Here is an 11,780-nt window from a genome sequence, read left to right on the forward strand (position 1 = left end):
TGGGGGCCCCCACATCCTGCCCCCAGTGGACTCACCCTCAGCTTTGTTCTCGCTGGTGCAGCAAACCCCATACCTGTCAGGCTCCCTGACTGCACACTTCAGCATCCTCTCTGGGTAGCAGAAGCCGAAAGCGGGGTTTCAGTCTCCAAGTCTTTGAAGACCATCAGTGGCTGCAATCACCCTCATGCAGGGGAAGTCCTCACTTAACGTCTTCAGTAGGTTCTGTGACTTTAAGTGGAACGACATAGAATGAAACCAATGTTACCATTGACAGAAACAAGGATTAAATTCCTATTGCATCTCATCAGCATTATAACAAAATGGTGTTGAATGAAACAACAATATTCCAGGACCTGCCGTATATGTCTTTGGTCCAGACGTCTCTTCTGAGATTCTGACCTGTCCGCTAACTACAGGTTTGACGTCCCCCACCCCGGGCAGGCTGGAGTCGGGGGCTGCACCTGGCTCGTGTGGCAGAGGAAGCTGCAGAGGCATCCTGAGGAGTCTGGTGCATAAATTTTTCCCTGCCACCCCCACCCCCAGCACATCTGCCTGGGCCAGCTTCTTCCAGCCAGTGCGGGAACGCTGGTAGTAAAACACAGCAACACAGACGGCTGCTTTATGGGCCAGAAGAAACGATTTCCCACCTGGGGCCACTAAAAAATCCAAGCTGAATTCTCTTCTTCCCTTAGAGAAGGCTTTTCTCTTGCTGCAAGTGATCTCGCGGGGCCCTCAGGACAGACCTGTCAGCAGAAACCCCAGAGCAGCTGGGCTGTCTTTAAAGGGGTGCTCTCGCTGCCACCATCTTAGCTCGGGTGCAGGTGCAGGCCCAGCGCCGTCACCTGTACCCCCCAGACCCGACCAAGTCCAGCTTGCTTTCAGCCCCTCCCCGCCCCCACCCAGCAAGCTTTCTGGATCTGCAGTCCAATCCAGAGTGGCTCTCTAAGAATTGCACAGAATTGTTTTGAGTCCATATAAAATGGCTAAAATAAAAAACACAGACCAAAATCTAAAGCATGGCAAGAATGTGGAGTCACTGGAACCCTTGCCCATGGCCGGAGGGCATGTGAACTGGGACAGCCAGGAGCATCTGCTAACATTGACCGTGCACATCCCCATGGCCCAGAAAGTCCACTCCTCGAGGACACCCGACTGAAACGGCTGCACATGTTCAACAAAATAAAGCCCTCTTCAGAACAGCCCCTCACCTGGAAGAACACAGACGCCCATCAGTGGTGGGCAGACGGACTGTGGAATAGTCGCACAAAGCAAGGGCAAACAGCGCTGGGCACAAACCAGCTTCGGCTGCCCACAGTAACAGAGATGAATCCCGCAGACAGGACGCTGCACTGGAGACACCCGGCACCAAAGGGTGCGGGCTATTCGATTCCATGGTTCCGAACCAGGCCAGAGGAGGGCACTCACGCTGCCAGAAAAGGGCAGCTGGAAGGGACACAGGGCTCCCCTGGGATGTGGATCCTCTTCTGCCTCCTGACCCCAGGGCAGTTCCCAGTGTGAACAGCCATCTGTGCACACTTACTATGTGCACACTTTTCTGCACGTATGTTACACTTCAGAGGAGTACGTATAAGACAAGTCTTTATTTATGAGGCTTCTTATAGTGTCTTTGATTGCTTAGCTCCCAATAAAGTTCCATTTTTCCAGATTTATTCATGCAAGATAACAGACGCGCACCATGTACAGGCTGTTCATCATGGCATCGTCTGAAACAGCAAAACAACAACAAAACACAACAAACAAAAACCGAAAGCAACCCGTGTGGCCTTGATAAGGAATGGCAGATACATCACGGGGCATGCACGCACGGGGCGCTCTGTGGTCTGAGGAGGACCACGGGCAGCAAACACAAAAGCTGTCAAAGTCATTTTCAAGTGGAAAGAGTAAGCGAGGCAGACACCATACTATCACCTATTTAAAGTGATACACACCCATACAGATATGCTTATACGTACACAGGAAATTTCCAGGTTATCTGAAATACTGGAAAGAGAAGTCAGTTCCAGAGAGTGGAAATGAAGGGCTTATGAAGTTGGGAAGTTTTTATTTTCCTTCTTAGGCCTGTTTGGATCGTTTACACAAACAAATAGGACTTTTCAAAAATAAAAATTTGCGTGCTCTTCCTCCAGGGACCACACCCACGCCTCTTCTTCCCTCCTCCTCTTCCCCCACCTGGCTCATTCCCTCTGCCTTCCTCTCCCCTCCTACCTCTGTAACTCTCTAAATAAACTTTCTCTTAAAGCTTGAAGAGAAATAAATAAAAATTAAAATGTAAAGCTGTAATCAAAATAATTTAGGCACATGCTTAAATAATCAAATGTACAGAAGGGCTTATAGTAAGAAGCCATGGTCTCAGAGGGAAAAACCTTTCATTCCTCAAGTGTTTCTGTTTTGAATTCTTTTGATGGCTATTTCTAAATATCGAGGAATGTTCCTGTTTCCCGTTTTTCTTTGCCAGCTGTAAAGAAAACTGTTGACTTTGTGGGGACTGAGCTGATCGGGTCGCCCCACTGAGCTTCCCTGAGTGTTCCAGCCAGCACTTCCTTCTGGCGCTGTGTGGGGCGGAACTGGCTGAAGTGCGCATCCCGGCCCCGTTCCAGAATCGGAGGGAAAGTTTTCAGCGTTGCACCACTAAATGTGATGTTAGCAATTGGCTTTTCATAGAGGGGCTTTATTATGCTGGGTTAGTTTCCTTCATTTCCTAGTTTGCTGAGTATTTTTTTTTAATCAGGAAAGGTGTTGAATTTGATCAAATGCTTTTTCTGCATCTGCTGGGGTGATGATGTGATTTTTAGCCTTTGTTCTTTTAAGGCGGGATATGATTTCTGTGTGAGTACGTTGAGCCATCGCTGCATCCCACGGATAAACCCTGCTTAGTCATGGTGGATGATCATTTCACTGTGCTGTTAAATGAGATTTGCTAGCATTTTGTGGAGGCTTTTTCACATCCTCGTCATCAGAGATATTGGCCTGTGGTTTCTTTCCTCACAGTGTCTTTGGCTTTGGCATCAGCATAACACTGGCCTCATAAAATGAGTTTGGATGTATTCCCTCCCCTCCAATATTTTGGAAGAATTGGAGAAGGATTGGCATGAATTCTTTTTTAAATGTTTGGTAGAATTCTCAGTGAAGCCATCTGGTCCTAGGCTTTTCTTTGTTGAGAGATTTTTTTTTTTACTGATTTAATCTCCTTCCTAGTTATGGGTCTGCTCAGATTTTCTGTTTCTTCATGATTCAGTCTTGGGTGGTTTGCATCCATTTCTTCTAGCTTACCCAATTTGTTGGCATGTAATTGTTCATAGGAGTCTCTTATAGTCTTTTTTATTTCTGTCATCAGTTACAATGTCTCCTTTTTCATTTCTGATTTTATAGGAGGCTTCTCTCTTTTTTCTTAGTCTAGCTAAAGGTTTATCAATTTAATTGATCTCTGAAAAAAAATCTTTATTTCATTGATTTGCTCTGGTTGGTTAACCCTTCCTTTCCTCAAGTAGGAAAATACACACCTCTCTAACCATAAATAATCAAATAGTTTCTCCTGGTTCACAATTCTAGAAGCGTGTGTGAAGCTCTCTAGTTCCTTTAGCAACTGATCATGTGATATTGTGAATGGCTATTTAAACATTTTGCTATCTGACTACTCCTGAATTGTGTGTCTAACCTTCCCAGATAGATTATAACTTCCTGGAGGGCAGGAAACAGATATTATATGTCTTTATATCACCCACGGCTCCCTGCAGTACTGAGTTGGGTCCTAATATGTATCCGGTGATTTGATTTGAAGTCTCTTGTCACTTAACCTAACATTCCTCAGTTATGGGCTGCCCCAGGCCCTTATCATGTAGCTCCTCCAATTTGCGGTCAGCTGTTAATTATCTCCACATCCCCTACTGGTGCTCCCCACGCTCAGTCGCCCCTGCGTCTCACTCTCACATCACTCCTAGCCAGATCACAGAGCTCCCCAAAGGATAGCTCACCCTGTTCTCACCCTTTCCAATGACACCAAGCTGGCTGCTGGCCTCTAGGGGGTGCTGGGAAGGCAGGTGAGCCATGACATGTGCAGTCAGGAGGGTGGAAACCCAGGGCATCAGGGAACGAGGGGATGCCTGCATCTTGGAGGGTGATCAGCAGCAGCAGGAATGGGAGGCCTGGCAGACTCAGATAATTTTTACCATAGTTAATATTTGAGCGCATTTCCATGACCACTTCCTGTTTCGGGAGAGGCTGGGCATGGTTAACATCATGCAGAGAGGGGTATAGGCTGGGGTGGCTCTCAGAGAAAAGCTCTGACATTCCATGATCTGAAGTTACTTAACTGTGGTGGGCTGATTTGTGTCCCCCCCCAAAAATACATAATGAAGTCCTAACGTCTAGGACCCCAAGTTGTGACCTTATTTGGAAATAGGACCTTGGTTAATCAAGGTAATCAAGCTGAAATGAGGTCATTAAGGTGGACCCTCATTCAACACGACTGCTTTGCTCATAAAAAGGGGAGATTTGGCCCTGACCAGTGTGGCTCAGTGGGTTGGGTGTTGCTCTGCCGACAGAAAGGTCGCCGGTTCTGTTCCCAGTTGGTGCACACGCCTGGGTTGCGGGCCAGACCCTGTTTGGAGGCATGCAAGAGGCAACCAATCGATGTTTCCTTCTCTCTCTGCCTTCCCCTCTCTCTATAAATAAATAATCTTTTTTTTAAAGGAAGATTTGGACACAGAGACAGACATGCACACAGGCAAGAGGATGTGAAGACAGCCACGTGGTAACAGAAGCAGAGATTGGACCGATACAGCTGCCAAGGAACCCCCGAGGCTACCAGAAGCTGGGAGAGGCCAGGAGGAATTCTCCCCAGAGTCTCTGAGGGAGCATGCCCCTCTGTGGGTACCTTGACGTCAGACCTCTGGCCTCCAGGTCTGTGAGATGGTACATTTTTGTTGGTTTAAGTCACCCAGTTTGTGGCACTTTTCTGCAGCAGCCCTCGCAAACTAACACACGCACCTTGTCCGTGTGTCCTTCCTCTTCTCCATCAAATGGGCACTCAATGTCAATCTCCCAAGAGGGGAAGGGTTCCAGTTGAGACAAAGACACCAACAGGCTTTAAATCGGCCATGCAGAAGTCAGCCTTCTCACCCAGTTTGCAAAACACTGTATTTTGCCGTGTGTAATACGTACACACGTTTTTGTGCATGTTATAGACGGGATTATTATACCCACGGTATGTAATCGTTATACTCATGGGTAAAGCAATGCATCCTTATTTTTCCCTCAAAAATTTGGGCCCTAAAGTGCACATTATACACGGCAAAATACAGTAGCCACAGCTGTTTCAAGTGTTCTTTTAAGAGGAAAATCTTCCAAAGTGTCCCCTGGGAGGCAGGCTCCCAGGTTGTCATGCTCTTTCCTCTGGGGACCGTCCTGGACTGCTCAGAGGTCTGAGGAGCACTGCTGCCCACTCGTGTGAATCTCAGGTGAACTAGGGCAGAGAGTCAGATGGTGGGGTGGCTGCCGCTGTTTGGTGTCCGATTCTTTGCAAAAATCCTTTTTGTTTCTGCTAGAACTTCCAGTTTCCCCAGTCTGCGTGCCAGTGAGAGGAGAAGGGCAAATTCGCTCATTCCACAAACGTGTGTCGAGTCTGCACTGTTCGCCAGGTGCTGCCGTGGTGCTTGGGATGTGTCAGTGAACAAAACACATCCCCAAGCCCCCACCTCTGGAAAGCTTCCATTCTCCTGGGAGAGGGGCAATAAACAAAACCATAAGTTAATTATATGGCAGGGTAAGAGATGGCCACGGTTATGGGAGAAAAACAGAATGGGGTTATTATCCAATCTTTGTTTTATTACTTAAGTAGTCCCAGCCTTAAGCCAGTGGGAGTGACTTCAGGATGGCCCCTGTGTCCTTTCAGAATGGCCCCGGCATTTTCTGAGCTCTTCATTCCTCTCCAGCACCGGAATCCATCCGAGGCTCATGTTTGGCATTCCCTATCTAGGCTCTGGAAGTAAACTTTATCCAAGAAACCTGCATTTTTTCAAGTAGGAAAATGGTATTTAGAAACCATGGTCTGGGCACCCGATATCTAGGTATGCTCACTCCTCCTGGGATGTCACTGGACTAAGAAATACACGTGGGTGAACCAACACATTCACACACACACACACACATATCCATCTTTACTGCTCTGTTCATCCGTCAGTAAACACTTTTAAAACCATGGCTTCACACGCATACTTCAGATTCCAATGCAACACCACGCGGAGTTCATTCTAGCTCATTCCTTATTTCTAATTTCTTTTTCTGACAGTGAGAAACATGGCTCTCATTGTCCACAACACATTTAGCTTTTTTTGTCCAATATTAGTAGACATACATTACTAAACAGAGCCCAACATTCGTATGCGGTTCTTTTTGTGAGTAGCCCTCCATTAGTCCATCCAAATACTATTTTCCAAAGTTACTTACTTAGGTTATTTCTTTTATTTCCCATATTCTTCAGTGGGCTTTCCACTTGTTTATTGGCTATTGTTTGCATGTCATTTCAGGGGTCTTCAACATACCCTGGTTGTTTGGGTTATTTGTTTGTTTACTGGGCATGGGAAACATTGCCATGGTTCTAAGCGTCAGGGCTGCACAAAAAGGTGTTCTAGCCAGCACTTGGTATTGTCAGTATTTCCAATTTTAGCCCACCCAGTAGGTGTGTAAGGGTATCTCATTGTGGCTTTCATCTGCATATTCCTAGCAGCTAATGATGTTGAGCATCTTTCCATGTTTCAGTTTCCACCGTTACATCTTCGGTGAAGTGTCTGTGCAAGTCCACACATTTTCTGGTTGGATTGTTACTTAATGTTGCATGTAGAGAGTTCTTTGTGTGTTCCGGACACAAGCATTCTGTCAGATACTGGATGTGCACATAGTTTCTCCCGGACTGTGGCTTGATTTTCATGTTCTTAACAGGGCCTTTAACAGAGCAAAAGCTTTTGATGTTGATGAAGTCCAATTTATCCATTATTTTTCTTTCACAGCTTGTGCTTTTGATGTCATGTCTAAGAACTCTTCATTATGCCTTAGGTCAGGATGATTTACTCCCGCGTTCTCTCCAACAAGGTTTGTAGTTTCGTATTTGATAGTTAGATCTGTGATTCATTTTGAGTTAATTTTGCATACAGTGTACAGTTTCAGCGGAGGTTCCTTATTTTTGCCTTACAGTCTCATTTTGCCAACACCGTTTGTCGAAAGGACTACTCTTTCTCCACGAAGTTTCTTTTGTGCCCTTGTCAAGAACCTGTTGGTCATACTTTTGTGGGTTTATTTCTGAACTTTACTTTGTTCCCTTGGTTTATGTGTCGGTCCTTATTCCACCAAGGCCACTGTCTTGATTGCTGACGCTACATAGAATAAGCAGTAAAATCAGGTAGTATGATGCCTCTTACTTTATTCCTCATTTTCAAGTGTTTTAACTATTCTAGCCCTTTTGGCTTTATGTATATATTTTGGAATCAGCTTCTCTGTAGCTACAGAACTTCCTGATGAAATTTGGACAATAATTATGTCATATCTATAAATAAATTTGGTGAGAAATGTCACCTTTATTATGTTGAAATCACCCAATCCACGATCAGTTTGTCTCTCCATTTATTGATGTCTTTGGCTTCCTAACACTTCATAGTTTTCATCGTATAGATGCTGTACATGTTTTGTTAGAATTATACCAAAGTATTTCACCTTCAGAGCTACTGTAGATAATATTGTTTTTTTATTTTGGTTTCCAGTTGTTCATTGGTAATATATAGAAATATGACTGACATGACTGATTTCCCTGTGTTAACCTCCCATCACTTGTTATTTTTCAGTTTGTTATTCATTAACTGTGTTACTGGATTCTAGTTTTTAATCTTTTATAGAAGAGTTCTGCCTCAGCCTTCAGAGATGAAACTAATCTGTGAATTTCATTTTGCTGCTTCGTACAGTTTTGAAATGAATATAGCTCAGGCTGCTGTAACAAAAAAAAAACATAGACAAGACAGCTTAAACAACAGAAATTTATGCCTCACGGTTCTGGAGGCTGAGAAGTCCAAGATCAAGGGGCTGGTCAAATGGGTTCTTGGTTGGGGTCCGATTCCCGGCTTGCAGCAGGTCTGCTCGCTAGGTCTTCACGTGGTGGAGAGAAAAGAGAGAAGGGGTGACGTCTCTCACATCTCCTCTGATAAGGACACTGATCCCACTACAGGGGCTTCACCCTTGTGGCCTCCGCTAACCCTAACCACCCCGCAAAAGGCCTCACCTTCCCTGTGCACTGGGAATTAGGGCTTCAATGTATGAATCTAGGAGGAAGACACATTTCAATCCCTAGCCGTATCGGTAGCCTTCATAAAAATAAGTGGTTAATTTCCCTGATTTCTTTAAGCTCAGGAAAAGTTTGATGAGCTTTGGAATTACTTGTCACTTATAGATTTGAAGGAAACTATGAAGCCCTGGCTGGTGTGGCTCAGTGGACTGTGCACTGGCCTGTGAACAGAAAGGTTGCCGGTTCCATTCCCGGGTTGCGGGCCAGGTCCTCGGTTGGGAGCGTGAAAGGGCAACTGACTGGTGTTTCTCTCCCTGTCTCCCTCCCGCTCCCTCTCTCCAAAAATAAATAGATAAAATCTGTAAAAAGAAAGAAACTATGGAGATCTCTTGGACAACTTCCTCAACTACTTGCATAGTTATTAGTCTATTTAGATTTTCTATTTTTCTTAATTTGGGCCATTTGTAGTTTTAAAAACTTATTTTGGTTTTAAATCATTCTAATTTTCAGGAGGATTAGCATTGCATTGTGTCATATAGGCTTTTATCATTGTTTCCCTCCCTACCTCCATATTGTATAATCTCATGCAACAGTTAAAGAGGATTCAGTGCATCTATATGCTGACTTGGGAAGATCTGTAAGACATGATGGGGGAAAAAGCAAATCTCAGAAAAATAGAGAATCCATTTTTTAAAACAGACATTTATTCTGAAATTCAAATCTCATTTTAAAAAATTTGTATTGTGTTTTTTCAATTACCATTTAGTCCCCTTCTACCCTCCCCCCTGAATCCCCACACTGTGGTCCGTGTCCACGAGGCCTTTCTCCTTCTGGCTCAATCCCTCCACCCCCTAACCTTCACCCCCCTTAGCTGTCATCTGCTCTCCGTCTATGAGTCTATCTCTGTTTTTCTTGTTAGTTCAGTTTGTTCATTAGATTCCACATATGAGTGGAAATCATGTGGTATTTGTCTTTCTCTGACTGGCTTATTTCACTCAGCATAATGTTTTCCAGGTCCATCCATGCTGTTGCAAAGGGTAAAATTTTCTTCCTTTATAGAGCCAAGTAGTATTCCATTGTGTGAATGTCCCATAGTTGTTTATCCACTCATCTACTGATGGACACTTGAGCTCCTTGTTTTTTATAGAAAGTAGATGTAAACTGGTCTGAAAAGATACCCACTGATAAGTAGCTGTGGCGGTATCACCCTTAGACCTGAGCACGAGGAACCTGCTCCTTGAATTTGCTCAAGCTTCCTCCAGAGGCACCCACCCCACAGGGGGCCCACCCATCTGGAGCCTGAGCCTCCCACCTGGACCAGGTTTCCCCTGCGGGGGGCCCTGGAACCAGGGTCTGTGGGGCCTCACTCCGGCATGTCCTCCTGAGGATGGGGGCACCACTGCTGTGACCGCTGCTGGCTCCGGCCTCCACCAGGAGGCGCTGTTGGGGGAGGGTGTGGAGGAATTTTGACTGCAGGCTGGAGCCCGCACACTTGCACCGGGCCCTCGTGGTGTAAACGGAGCCGAGGGTGGGAAGAGAAGGGAGGCTTCCCTGCCACACTCTGCCGAGAATCTCTGGAGAGTCCAGGAATTATAAACCTGAACCTGGTTTTCCAGGTTAATGTGAAGGTAATGTCGGTCCAGGTTAGCGAACAGGACATTTTAATTTAACTGTTTTTTAGCTGGATTTCCAAATATGTAGACATATGGCATGTGGGCCCCAGTTTGACCCTCGTCCTGGGCCCCCTAAGTGTCGTGGGAGGGTCTGGGTATCACGTTACTTCTGGAGAGAGAGATGGGACCTGGGGGGTGGAGGAGGGTGTTATGTGCTGAACTGTGTCCTCCCAGAATTTGTGTTAAAGCTCGAATCCCCATTACCTCCGAATGTGGCCGTGTTTGGAGATGGGGCCTTTAAAGAGGTGACTGCGTTAAAATGAGGCCATTAGGGTGGGCTCTAATTCAAACTAACTGGCAGCTGATACAAAGAGGAAATTCCAGACCCGCCAAGAGACAGCATCACCCTTATGCAGAGGAAAGACCAGGAGAAGAGGCCGAAAGAGGGCAGGCACCTGCAAGCCAGGGAGAGAGGCTCTGGAAGAACCAGCCCTGCAAACACTTGGATCTTGGACTTCTGGCCTCCAGAACTGTGAGAAAATGGATTTCTCCTCCCCAGCCCTGCCCACCCCACTCCAAGTCTGTGGCATGTTAGTATGGCAGTGCTTTGGATCACCTAGCAAGCTGATACAGAGGGCTTTAACTTTTTGCTCTATTTTTATTTCTCTGACTTCTGTTTCAACTGCACATGTATCCATGCATTATTTATGTAATTTGAAAATGCATATTAAAATGTTCTCCTATTGTGCTTATCTGTCATTTCTCATTTCTAATTGTGCCTTCTCTGCATGTGCTTTTCTCCCCCTTGACTAAGCCAGCCAGTGCCTTATCTGTTTTACTCCGCGAGGGCTTTTTCTCACAATGAATCAGCTCGTCAATTTATCTGTTCTACCTTTGTTTTGTTTTCCGATTCATTAATTTCTGCTTGTCTCCATCCTGCCCTTCTTTCCTTAGATTTATTCTGGTGCTCATCGTATATCCTCCTGGGTTGAATGTTTAATTCATTTCTCTTTTCCTTTTTCAGAAATATAAGTGTTTAAGACTAAAATTTCCTTTCGATATGGTTTTAGCTATAATTCATTGCTTGTGACACGGAGTAGCACTTTCTCTTTCTTCCCCCCATTGTGGTTCGAACTTGATGTTTTGACTTCTTTGTTTTCTCAAGTGGAAAGTTTTGAGGAAGGGGTTTTAAATGGTCCATGTGGTTGGACTTTTGGTCTCATTTCCACTTTTGTTTTAATTTCTGGCTTCGTTACTTGGTGGCGAGGAGGTCTCTACTGTTCCTGTCTGGGGGAAGGGACTGATGTTTTCTGTGCAGCCGTGGTCAGATTTTGTACATGCGCTCATGGGTGTTCCAGTGGAAGACACGGGCTCTGTTTGCAGGGCACGCAGCGCAACGTTGTCACCGATGTCAGCCTGACTCGTTATCTGGTTCAGACCCTCTGTGCCCCTCTGTGACCTATGGCCCATGGGAAAGCCCTGAGCTGCCCTTCAGTGGGAGGGCTTCCGTTTATCTACCCCTGGTCAGGCTGGCGCGGGAAAGGGTGACATCGGCGTGTCAGCCCCATCTCTCCAGGCCTCCTCTGCACTCAGGTTGCTGGTCGGGGTTGGGAGCCCAGCTCAGAGGAAAGAAGGGCAGTGAGGTTACTGGATGTTCCCTTCAGCCCCAGCTCCTATCTATCATCCTAGGGCCTGAGGACAAGCTCAGGGTGTGACCTTCCCTCCTCTTCTGAGTCTGCATCTGCCCTGAGTCCTTGTCCAAGCAAGGGTGTTGGCCAAGCTCCTCTGAAGCACCCCACTTACTTTTAAGGAACCTACTTCCTATCTGGGGGGTAGGCAGGGGGTCTCAAGGTCTTCCTTAATCAGTTACAGATATCTCT

The sequence above is a fragment of the Phyllostomus discolor genome, chromosome 9 (genome assembly GCF_004126475.2).
Source record: "Phyllostomus discolor isolate MPI-MPIP mPhyDis1 chromosome 9, mPhyDis1.pri.v3, whole genome shotgun sequence".
NCBI classification, from domain to species: domain Eukaryota; kingdom Metazoa; phylum Chordata; class Mammalia; order Chiroptera; family Phyllostomidae; genus Phyllostomus; species Phyllostomus discolor.